This window comes from Astatotilapia calliptera, chromosome 23, assembly GCF_964374335.1.
Source record: "Astatotilapia calliptera chromosome 23, fAstCal68.1, whole genome shotgun sequence".
Taxonomy (NCBI): domain Eukaryota; kingdom Metazoa; phylum Chordata; class Actinopteri; order Cichliformes; family Cichlidae; genus Astatotilapia; species Astatotilapia calliptera.
Genome location: NC_137443.1, coordinates 46079000 through 46091763, shown reverse-complemented (window position 1 = coordinate 46091763; position 12764 = coordinate 46079000). Strand labels below are relative to the sequence as shown.

The 12764-nt window shown below is 44.5% G+C and overlaps 1 protein-coding gene and 1 long non-coding RNA gene across 2 annotated transcripts in view; one reads left to right on the top strand and one right to left on the bottom strand.

Annotated features, from left to right (window-relative positions):
• LOC145423961 (NACHT, LRR and PYD domains-containing protein 12-like) overlaps positions 1-12764 on the bottom strand; it is a 943237-nt gene that overhangs the window by 86561 nt on the left and 843912 nt on the right. The gene's annotated exons all lie outside the window — the stretch shown is intronic.
• On the top strand, positions 1449-6828 carry LOC145424015 (uncharacterized). Its single transcript, XR_013904966.1, has 2 exons — positions 1449-2385; positions 4250-6828. It is a non-coding gene; the product is annotated as an uncharacterized LOC145424015 (long non-coding RNA).

The following is a 12764-nucleotide window of genomic DNA, read 5'->3' as shown; positions in this document are numbered from 1 at the left end:
AATGAACTTATTTTTCTATGAAGGTTTGAACTTTGTTTAAACAAGAGAGAAAAGTGTGAAAATGTTCATGCCTGTCTGAGAAAAGTGTAGAAAGTGTGCAGTGAGGGTTTAACTGCCTTAAAACTTCTATAATACTTGTAAAACATAAAGCTGCTACTTCATTCTGAGACTTATTTTTAGAACGTAACTCGATAAACGAGCGACCGCAGTACTGTATTGTGTTTATTTTGAAAACTCTCAACAGGATCTTCAGATTTATTTTGAAAGCTTTATCTGGAAAACACAAACACATAAGCAGGAAACAAAGAGCGTGATATGAAACGATAGACGTTTTCATATGGTCATCATATATACATCGTTCTATCGAACAGCCCCAGCTCCTGCTGTCAGTCTCTGTAAATCTGCTCTGAAAACACATTTGTATTCACTGGCTTTTAATACAGCATGAGAGTTATTTGATATTTGATGTGTGATATTAATATTAGGAGTTATTTTAATAGTTATCTTGGATTCTTGTACAGCACTGTGGTCAACGCTGCTGCTGTAATTAATGTGCTATAAACACATAAACAATCTGCAGTTAAACATCCAAAACTAAAGATGTGATCGCTGCCTTTAGAAAATGTGCTGATGCACAAGATATCAGCTCCATTAAGGTGGAATGTGGCCGTGTTAGAAACATGTTGGAAGAAGTTTGAAGCTGAAACTGTGAAGCTGAGAGTGAAAGAGCTCCAGCGTCTGTCACAGGAAACTTTCTTATTTCCACACTGATGAAAGCATCAAGCTTTGATTTCCTGCTGCTTTTATTGAGTCACACTGTGAAACTGAGCCACAGCTGAACCAGCATCCCTGTACAGCAGACACTTACAGCGCTTGGCTGCTTCCATTGGACCCTCTGCACAGAGCTTCAGTTTCCTCTTCTGGTCCCAAAGTGCAGAACAACAAGGTTTCAAACAGCTTCGTTCCAGCAGCATCAGCCACAGACATGCATAGAGAATCCTTTGGTTGTGTTGTGTGTTTGCATATCTGCTGTGTTGCTTTGTGAGGATGGATCATCTCCTGCAGCTCCAGATAAACAAGCTGGACCTGAACCTGGTAGCTTCACTTAGAAGACACTTGTGACGGGAACGTGTGAGAAGTTTTGTGCAGACAAGTTTGGATTTAGAGTGTGGGACGAGCTCTCCACAGTCTTTGTGGAGATCCACATTCTGCATACTGCCTGTGAGAAGCTGCAGACATTTGTCCTCCAAATCCACTGAGCAGCTGCTCGTGGTGGTATTAGCTTCATGTGTGCGTGTTAGCATGAAGCCTCGGTCACACTCTGCTGTGGACACGGTCACGGACAGCTGGACGCCTGATGGACGAGTCGTCCGTCCTGTTAAACTTCTTTGAGCATGAGAATAGCATAAGAAGCTCAGTGGACACTGTTCAGTGTTTTAACTCTCGCTTTCTGATGGGTTTAGATTTTATTATTGTCATTTGTATTAGGAAATATTTAACCATATATTCTTAGAGGTGTATAATCAATTGTGTAGTGATAGGATGTGTGATCTTTAGCAGGCTGCAGGGGCTTGGTGTGTATTCCACACTAGAATGCACACCCACATCCTGGGAGCACGAGAGAGGTCGTACCTTCTCTTATTGTTTTATGGCAGGATTAACGTAGCTACGTCTGTTCTAGTCTAAGTGCTTTTTGTTTAGATGAACTGCTGGACTTCCTCACCATGTTATCTAGGGTGAACCATCTAGGGTGAAGGGGGGTCTACCCTCTTCCTGACCAAGGATGTTATATGACCCTTTGATCAGCAGTACCCCACACACACACACACACACACACACACACACACACACACACACACACACGAACACACACACACACACACACACAGTATTCTTTGTTCACATGTATACCTATGTGAGATGCTATATGTTAATGACCCTATGCATATTCATGTAACCACAATAAAAGGAGTGCTATGGGGAGCCTGGCTGAGAGTCTGATGGTGGTCAAGTGGTGGAACGACGCTTGGCTCCAGCCAGGTCTCCCTCATGCATGAGTAAACCAGAGAACTTTGGTGCCTTGTGTCTTGCTTTTTGCTGCGTAGCAGATTGTCCTTAACGTTCCAGTGGATAGGTTCAAACTACAAACCTATCATTAATTGGTCCTTCGAGAGCCGGATCCCTGGAGTCGACATTCACCGAGGGGAAAAGAGACACGCCGACAGACTGACGTCAGCCAGGACTTATAGAGGTCCTGCAGCAAAGTCCCGAGGCGTGAGAATTCGTCATCGAGCCGGTGGATTAGCCGTCTGTTTTTTCTCCTCGATGGATGACGATTGACGGGATTCGGGACTGATGCTACTCGCAATAAGCAACACCAAGTAGGTATGTGAAAAATCTAAGCCACTGTGTGAGGCTGAGTTGTAAAGTCTTTATCACTGTGTGCGATAAAGCGTGTAGTCACTGTGTGCGACTATTCTTTGCCGCTGTGTGCAGCAAAGCGCGCATCCACTGTGTGAGGTTGCGTTGAAAGTCTTTATCACTGTGTGCGATAAAGCGCGTGATCACTGCTATGTAAGTCTTTGCCACTGTGTGCGACAAAGCACGCAGTCACTGTGTGAGACTGCGTTGAGACAATAGGCCTAATTTTTGTTGTTTGTGTGTGAGGATATTTTTTGTTGTTGTTGTTGTTGTGTGAGTGTGTGCGGAGCAGAACACGTGGTCTGTGACGTCGGCAGCTGTTGTTGTTATTATGGGTTCCCAAGCAACCAAGAGTGTGTCAGAGGGTGACGAGAAGTTTATGGTGAAATTCGCTCCCGGTAGCGCAAAGTATTTAGGACATTGGCGCAAGAAATATGATTTTGAAGGTAAATTGGTTGTAGGACAATGTCAAATGTTAGTAGACCAGTTGACAGTGAAAGCAGCTTGTGCGACAGGGAAATTGAAACAGGAGAGAGAGTTACAAGTGGCGTCCGCTAAATTGTGGTTAGAACAGGCGCAGAAGAGACAGGAGGCAGTGACTATATATACTGACAGTCAGTATGCATATGCTACACTTCATTTCTTTGCCGCTCAGTGGTCAAGACGAGGCATGACAACATCAACAGGTAAACCTGTGGAGCATGCGACATTGTTGCAGGCCCTGTTGAAAGCAGTCTTACTGCCTAGTAAAGTTGCGGTTTGTAAATGTGCAGCACACACACGTGGCACTGACCCCATTGTACTAGGCAACGCCTTTGCAGATAAAATTGCAAAGGAAGCGGCCCTTGGAACACATGGGGTTCATGTTCTGGCGTCACAGGAGCAAACTACGCCCATCACACATGATGTGTTAGCAGACATGCAGTCACACTCACCTCCAGCTGAGAAGCAGCTGTGGCTCACTAAAGGAGCAAGCCTGCGAGGTGATGTCTACTATCTTTGTGATAAACCTATATTGCCTAAGAACCTATATAGGACTGCTGCAAGTTTGAGCCACGGGCTCTGCCATGTCTCGACAGCTGGGATGGTGGCAGCAGTCGAACGGCAGTTTTTCACACTGGGATTCAATGCTTATTCAAAACATTTTTGTAAAGCATGTTTAATATGTTGTAAACATAATGCTCAGGGAAACCTCAGACCTAGGAGAGGAAAGTTTCCCAGACCCAGCTACCCATTTGAAGTAATCCATATGGATTTCATTGAGTTGTCTAACTGTAACACCTACAGGTACTGCCTGGTGATTGTGTGCCCGTTCTCAAAGTGGGTAGAAGTTGTCCCCACTAAGAAAGCAGATGCTATTTCAGTGGCTAAAGTGATATGCAAAAATGTGATCCCAGAGCATGGGATCCCCCAGACTATTTACAGTGACAATGGTCCTCATTTTGTGAATGAAGTAATTGAGAAAATGTCACAACATCTGGGGATAACGCTGAAAAACCATTGCTCATATCACCCACAAAGTGCAGGGCTGGTTGAAAGGACTAATGGCACAGTAAAGCTGAGACTCAGGAAAACAATGGAGGAAACAGGCAGAACATAGGTAGACTGCATTGAGCTAGTGAAAATGTATATGAGAATCACGCCAACTGATAATGGCCTAACGCCTTTTGAAATAATATATGGCAGGCCATTTAGAGTTCCAGTGTTTTGTAATGATAATGATAAAGCAGAAGAAGAAAACACACTAGCAGACTGGATGATTAAAATGCTGAAAAGCAAAGAAGTCATGAGTGCAAATAATCTGCCAGATGATTCTGTTTCTGTACAGGAAGAACGTCTGAAGCCAGGGGACTGGGTACTGATAAAGGTCATAAAGAGGAAGTGCTGGTCGAAGCCACGGTGGGACGGACCATACCAGGCTCTGCTGACAACACCAACTGCTGTGAAGATTGCAGAACGACCCACCTGGATACACCAAAGCCACTGCAAAAAGGTGACACACATCCAGGCCAGCTCGGAGTAAGTGGCAGGAAGACCGGGTACAAAGGGGGGGAAAGCCTCTAGGGCCCTTCGTCTCAATCCGGTGAAGAAACCAACTGAGCCACAGGTACTCATCAGAATGGCTGGTAAAGTGTTGTCTACCCTGCTGGGTGTAATGGCTTTGATGTCATCATGGTCAGCTGTGGAGACCCTGTATGTCCAAGGAAACCACACCCAATACCCTCATGGCTATTCTACAAACTTTTGGTGGCAGTTTATGAATACAACTGCTCACTTGAACAATAGGACGGACTGCTATGTGTGTGCTCATATGCCGTTATCCGCATATACATCTGGACTGTGGCCGTACAGCATACCAGAGGACAGGAGTTGGTGTCTGTTGGGCTTAGCAACTCATCCTGGCAACAGAGTCCTCTGGTCCCAGGCCAACTATAGTACACCTCTGAACATCACCTGGAGTAAGTCGCCACTTATAGATGTGAATTGTTCTGAGCAAACTGACTTATTGGCCTGGCCTCAAGTGTCAGACCCACTGCCAGACATAATATTGCTGAACAAGCTGAATACAGCTCAACTGCCGTTGTGTGTGATGAACAATGGATCACTGTCAGTGGGGGAGCTGCCGCTTCGTTTATGTGGATACATATACACCTACTGCCCTCCAGAGAATGAGAGCAGGTGTATGAAATGCTTGACCAGTGCAAAGTGAGCTGAGAACTTGACATTAAGGAGGACTGAATGCAAGTCCAACCGGGCTTACAGGATACCAGTAAAAGCAAAGAGTCAGAAGTGGACAGGATGTGCAAGGATGGTGCCAAGCAGTAGTATTTTTTTTTTATATACTTTTTCAACATGTTCAAAATAAAGATTCAATCAATCAATCAATCAATCAATCAAAAGGAACAAGAGTTTTGGCTGATTGGTATTTCTTGTGTGGACATAAAGCCTATCTATCACTCCCTGAGGGATGGGGAGGATTGTGTGCCGTGGTGAAGTTATCGGATCATGTCTTCTTCATGGACAGAGTTGAACATCACCCTAGCAACCGACGGAAGCGTGAGGTGAATATAGCCTCACCTAACTCTTTTGGAGTGACAGTAGACACTGGAGTGCCACGAGAATTCCACATTTGGAGTGGAGGAGCTAAATTCTTCCAAAGTTTGATCCCAAACATCAGAGTTGCAGAGGTGCGGGATCATGTGGAGATCAACCGATATGCCTTACTGCGACACATTAATCTCACTAAGACTCTGGGAACAGCCTTAGCGGAGGAGCAAAAGGCCATCAGAACGATGGTACTGCAGAACAGGCTGACCCTAGACTTGATAACAGCATCACAAGGAGGAGTGTGTAAGCTGATTGGAGAGACATGTTGTACGTTTATTCCGGATGGATATACAACTGGAGGAGACATCTATGAGGCACTGCAGAACTTAACTGCTCTGCAGAAATATGTGGCGGACCACACATCAGGAGGAGACACGTCACAAGGCTGGATAGCCTGGTTGACATCTGGACCATGGTGGAATATGTTTCTAAAGTTTTTGACTCCCATTCTTACATTATTGGCTTTGCTTTGCTTGTTTACAGGTTGCATTTTGCCATGTGTAAGATCGATGGTGAATAAAATGATTGCTAACACCTTTACCAATTTCATACTGTTGCAGCAGAGTGACATGGATGCTAAGGCTAATATGTGTGTATGAAATGAAGCCTGCACTGAAAATGTTGACAAGTGGTGTAGAGCTGAAGATATATATATGCCGTATAGCCTTAAAAAATGACAATACAGGGTGGTGATGATGGGTTTAGATTTTATTATTGTCATTTGTATTAGGAAATATTTAACCATATATTCTTAGAGGTGTATAATCAATTGTGTAGTGATAGGATGTGTGATCTTTAGCAGGCTGCAGGGGCTTGGTGTGTATTCCACACTGGAATGCACACCCACATCCTGGGAGCACGAGAGAGGTCGTACCTTCTCTTATTGTTTTATGGCAGGATTAACGTAGCTACGTCTGTTCTAGTCTAAGTGCTTTTTGTTTAGATGAACTGCTGGACTTCCTCACCATGTTATCTAGGGTGAACCATCTAGGGTGAAGGGGGGTCTACCCTCTTCCTGACCAAGGATGTTATATGACCCTTTGATCAGCAGTACCACACACACACACACACACACACACACACACACACACACACACACACACACACACACACACACACAGTATTCTTTGTTCACATGTATACCTATGTGAGATGCTATATGTTAATGACCCTATGCATATTCATGTAACCACAATAAAAGGAGTGCTATGGGGAGCCTGGCTGAGAGTCTGATGGTGGTCAAGTGGTGGAACGACGCTTGGCTCCAGCCAGGTCTCCCTCATGCATGAGTAAACCAGAGAACTTTGGTGCCTTGTGTCTTGCTTTTTGCTGCGTAGCAGATTGTCCTTAACGTTCCAGTGGATAGGTTCAAACTACAAACCTATCACTTTCACTTCAGCTTCACCAACAACAGCACAAGCAGAGCAGCCCACTGCCTGCATGGCTGGGACAGCGCCCCCTGGTGACTGTAAACCACTACAACATGTAGACGGCCGTCTGCAGGCTGGATGTAGCACCACCGCAGAGACGTGCTGCAGCTCTGTTTAGTTACCCAGCTGACAGCAGAGGCTGTAGTTTACTGTTACCAACATGGAAAACTGAAGCTTCACCAGCTGGAGCTACAGAGCTGGAGAACAAAGGAGACTGAGAGGCCAGAATCATGTGGGAGGAAACATCAAGAGCCTGTTTGAAAGGAGACACATGTGGATGCTGTGCCAGTCTGTGGTCTGTCAGAAGTCAGCTGAGTCACACTGCAAGAAGCTGCAGAATCTCAGAGGAGGAGATTTGGAAGTGTTTGTGGGACAAACTGGACTCAAAGAAAGAAGATGTTTGTGAAGTCTTTGGTGGAGGTGAGCAGTGTGAAGCAGAACACATGCAGATGAATCAGGAGGTCAGCATCAGTGTCTCCTTGTGGTGGACGGTAAAAGAATCAGAGCCAACGCTCCCGTCCACCCTCGGCATGAAGCAGTGCTGTTTCTGAAACAGGAGGACAAGTCCAGAGAAGACAGAGGAAGCAAAGATGAGGGTGGGACAGGACAGCAGGACTTCCTTCACACCTGCAGCTCCATCACACTGCTGTAGCTCCTCTTCATCACACATGTACCTGCAGCCTGTCTTCGAGTCCAGGAGTCACCTCCACACAGTGTAGAAGCCTCCTGTGCAGACCATGGAGTCCAGCCTCTGTCAGGGAAGTCGACACTAAAGCCTGAAAGACTTCAATCTGTCTCTGCTCCACCCGAGAAAGACCAGCACCGTACTTGTTGTGCATTCAAGGAAGGAACATCAGCGCTGCATCGTGGGAACAACACCGCAGGAACAAAGACACAGCACGGCCGATGAAGGACGAGGACAAAGGAAAGGTGAGTGAGAAGACCCTGGTGGTGTGGACGGACCTGCAGAGGCTCCAAGACTGAGGAGCAGAGACGTCCATGTACCAGCTGAGGATGCTGCAGTGATCCAGGGAGCTCGGTCCAATCTGAGGCCGTGTGAACTACGTGGACCACAGTTTCTTCACAGACTTCAGCCACGTGAACATCTGGAGATCCAACAGTGTACGAGCTGTGAGCCATCAGCTGTTTCTCTCATCAGCTGCTGTAATGAGAGCTGCTGGAATCATCTCGAGCAGCAGGAAATCACTGATGTTGTTTCTAACCAAAGATATGGGACTGAGCTCCGCTGAGCTCCTTCTACTTTCATCCAGATAGAAACTGCTACAGTCTGCTGATTATTGCTTTGCCTCCATCACACGAGCTCTTTATCCTGTTCTTCACTCTCATTGGTTCTTTGTCTGCTTGTTTTTACAACAGTAGTCTTCTGATTGGTCAAAGGAGACAATCAGCTGTGACTAAATGTAGCTCCTACAGCAGTGATGGGAATAACTACTGAAGCTAATCCAGTATCAAAGCTCAGGAATCAGCAGCTCCCACCTCGTTTTCTTTCAACAACTATTTTTAGCTGCTGTGTTTTTGTGTTTCTGCAGACCTCAGACATCCTGCTGCTCTGGACAACTTTTTCATTCTTTTGTATCATTATTTTGCTTTTCTTTTATTATTATGTTATATGTATTAATATGTGAAACACTTATTCTTTGTGTTTTTGCTTTACTTCCTGTCAAACTGCTTTAATAAAATCTGCTGCAGTCTAAACTGTGGACGTTCCCTTTTTAACCCTTTGTGAAACAATAAAGGTTTAAATCTGAGTATTCATCTATGTTAGTGTTTAATGGGTCTAATAGGTTGCTTTGGCCTTTCCCAGTAATATCTTCCCTTGCAGTCTGTGGTCCAGGCTTCTAAAACCATCCCAGGTTAACAAGAACTACAATCTAGAGGAGAGCTGCCATAACAGGTGTGACTGATGAGATCTGACCTGCAAGGTTACTCAGGTTTGTTTGTATCAGGACAAGCAGGGAAGCCGCCTGGACGTCAAAGTAGTTAGAGCTGGGCGAGTGTCCTCACCCACATCGGCTTCACAACTCTGCATCATCTACTGAGTAAGACTCAGAGCATCAGAGATTAGAAGGTCTACAAAGAGCTGAACCAGACTTCCTGTATAAAGGTTTTAGTTCCACAGATCGACAGTGTCAGCACAACTAAAACGTGGAGACTGACCTCAGAGTTTCAATTTGATGTTGTGGATTCTCCAGAAGAACACACAGCTGCTTCACTCCTGAATCCTGCAGCTTGTGGTAGCTCAGGTCCACCTCTCTGGGATACGAAGGGTTGAGCTTCAGCACTGCTTCCAGATAATCACAGCTGATCTCTGACAAATCACAGCGCTCCAATCTGTATAGAGAATGAAAGATGTAAGTTTATTAGACAAAGTGCTTGAAATCATTCAGTGTTTCATCATCTGTTCAGAGCTGAAGAAGGTTCAGAATGTAGAAGTTTAGAAAATGGAAACTCCAAACAGCTGAAGCCAACAGGAAGCAGCTTCAAACAAACACAACAAGAGAAAAAACTCTGAATGTTTCACATTAAAGTCGTACATTTCTAACAAGAGTGTTTTAAAGACAGAGTCACTGATGATCATCTTCTGCCCAGTAAAACTTTGGGTTTCCACATGTGAGTGTTAATGATGCACAAAGACTGTGAGTGCAAAGAGGGAGCGAGGAGGATGACAGAGAGATGGTACAGGAGCATCAAGAACCCGGCGAGGAAATGAGCAGAAGGACTTTGGAGCCTGTTGGATTGAAGCTTTCACAGAGACGTGTTTGACTGGACACCACCAGGACAGACTTTTAATCCCAGGATTTGGATGAGCTTTCTGTCTTTATGGTCACAAATGATGCTGTAACTCTGTGAATGTCCTGGAACTGTCAGCAGTGTGGTTACGTCCTTTTGACCTGAGTTTCCACAGCTCTTATAACAGCAGTGTACATTCAGACTGAGACACGCTTCAGTCTGTATGGACCTGTTTCTGTAGCTGCCACCATCATACTACGGTCGTGTCCAAATTCATGGGCTGCATCCTCCCGAGGACCCGGCCTTTGCGGTCTACGTGGGCTGGGTCCTCAGAAGGTCGGGTAGGCTGGAAATAAACGGCTGGGGAAATTGGACGGTCTAGCCTTCTGATTAGCGTCACCGCTGTCTCGGTGGAGTTTAATAAACTCAGCCGTCTGCTCCTTGCTATCTAAAATATAACAGGACACTGGCGTAAATTCTCGACCGTCTCATACTTCTGTTTAATCAGTTTTCTGTTTGACGTTTAGTCAGCTCTGTAAAGACCAAGGAGGAACCCACCTGGGGGATTAATAAAGTTTTATTTTATCTAATCTAATCTAATAACTTTAATCTCAGCCAAACCGATTTACTCACGAACAAACAAAACACTGAAAAAAGCCCAACAATAACATTTTGAGGTTGTCTAAGTGACTTATATATCACGTTTAACCTGAGTAGCGAAAGTCCGCGGTGATCTGAAAATGATGTGCCGGGAGTTGTGCCGTTCTCGGCGGCTTCAGTGACCCTCGAGCTCCCGGCGAGCTATCGAGCTGGTGGGTAGCAGACGTCTCCGAAAACGTCGAAGCACTTTTGCAAATATGCGGTATCTTGATAAACCGAGCAGATATTTGATGTTTACACAGCTACTTTCTCGCCTGAAAATATGTTAAAAGTTTATTTTGTGACCGAAAAAGATTAGTATGAGTAATTTTAAAACTTAGTAGCAGCCGCCATTGTTGGAAACTGGAGTTTGGCTGGGCCGCGCTATGAATTCTGGGATATGGTAGGCCACGAAGGACACACCCGACCCATCCTTCAAATTCGGGGAAAAGGAGGACGCATTTGTTGGCTGCATTCGGAGGAGTCTACGAATTTGGACAGCCTTCGACGTGTCGCTGTGACGTAATCGGTCTACAAATGCGGCCTCAGGAGGATGCAGCCCATGAATTTGGACACAACCTACATGTTTGTACATCAGCTTATCAAATACTGTCTGCTGTCTTCATTTATTACTCTTCACCTGCTTCACTGTCACTGTGTGGGCGGAGCTGCCTGAGCCCCGCCCACACAGACACAGCTCCTCTCTGGAGCAAAACTTCTGCTTCATCTCCGCCTCTTTTCTTCATCCTCCACCTCTCTCTCAGTATAATATCAGCCTGATGTCTGCAGTTTAGTGTCAGCACAACTTTCACATCATATTCATCTCAGCACAACTAAAACATGCTGACTGACCTCAGAGTTTCAAATCGACATCTTGGATTCTCCCGAAAACCACACAGATGCTTCACTCCTGAACCCTTCAGGTTGCTGTAGGTTCCACTCAGGTCCACCTCTGTGGGATACGAGGGGTTGGACTTCAGTGCTGCTGCCAGATAATCAAGGCCAATATCTGACAAACCACAGCTCTTCAATCTGTATAAAGAATGAAAGATGTAAGTTTATTAGACAAAGTGCTTGAAATCATTCAGTGTTTCATCATCTGTTCAGAGCTGAAGAAGGTTCAGAATGTAGAAGTTTAGAAAATGGAAACTCCAAACAGCTGAAGCCAACAGGAAGCAGCTTCAAACAAACACAACAAGAGAAAAAACTCTGAATGTTTCACATTAAAGTCGTACATTTCTCATAAAAACAGGACAAAGACTTGAAAAAGTCGTGTTTTTCCTTCCAGGAACCACATGGCTTCACTTTTAAAGGTGAAGTGTGACAGAAATGGACATATCTGAAGTCCAACACCTTTTTCCAGTCACATTATTAAAGCAGACAAACTACAAGCTCATTTTCATTCCAACAAGTCATCTTCTGACCTGGACTAACAACACTGGTCTCTATGTGCAGCTGGCTGTGAGACCAGTGCTCAGGGAGCGTCTACAAAGTGCAACACTGAAAGAAGATCACACACTCATTTGCTTCCAGCACTTTCACACAAACATCTACTGTCATTATTGTCACCAAACTCTGTGGATCCTTTATTGCAAATTCAAATGGGATCAAATGGTCAGACAAAAGAGGGTTATGAGGAAATATGATGAAATGTTGTGTATTAGCAGCAAGTTATTGAATCTTTTTCCTCAGAAACCAAACAAAATGATTGACAAACATGTTTTTACAAACTCAGTGTTGGACTTGGATCAGCAGGATAAGCTGATGTTTAAAGGCATTTGAGTCTCGCTGTATGAGAGTCCAGTTCTTACTCAATATTTATGGATGATGTTCTTTCAGTGTTGCACTTTGTTTGGCACAAAATGAAATTATTTGGCCTCTCAGATGCTTTTAGAGATTCCCAAATGACTGATGATGACATCTCTGGGGTCTGATTGATAGAAAAAAAATCTCTTTGAGACCTTTTGTAACTGACAAACTCTTCATCTGCTAACAACACTGAGTTGAATCTCCATGGCTGATAGTTGGAGCAGGCATCAGCAATACACATTGAAAAAACAAGAGGAGAAATCACCAGAGTCTTATAATCACATTCTGTAACTAAAGGGAGACGTTTTTCTATACAAATATATGTTTTATGGACATTAGAAAAAAAAGAGTATTGACGTGAAGCAGGATTATGAAATTTCCATACATCAGCCAGCCCATAATTATCAAGAAAGCTCTGAATGACGCATGATGACTTTGGACTAAGTGTACTTTTGTGTGAACTGTGGTCCATAGCAGATAATGAGCAGTTTAGGTCTCCCTCAAAGATGATATTGTGTGATGACATATTGGGGAGCCGCGCAAAGACATTAGTGAAAAATCTGTGATCGTCCCAATTAGAGGCGTAGATATTTGCTAAGATCAAAG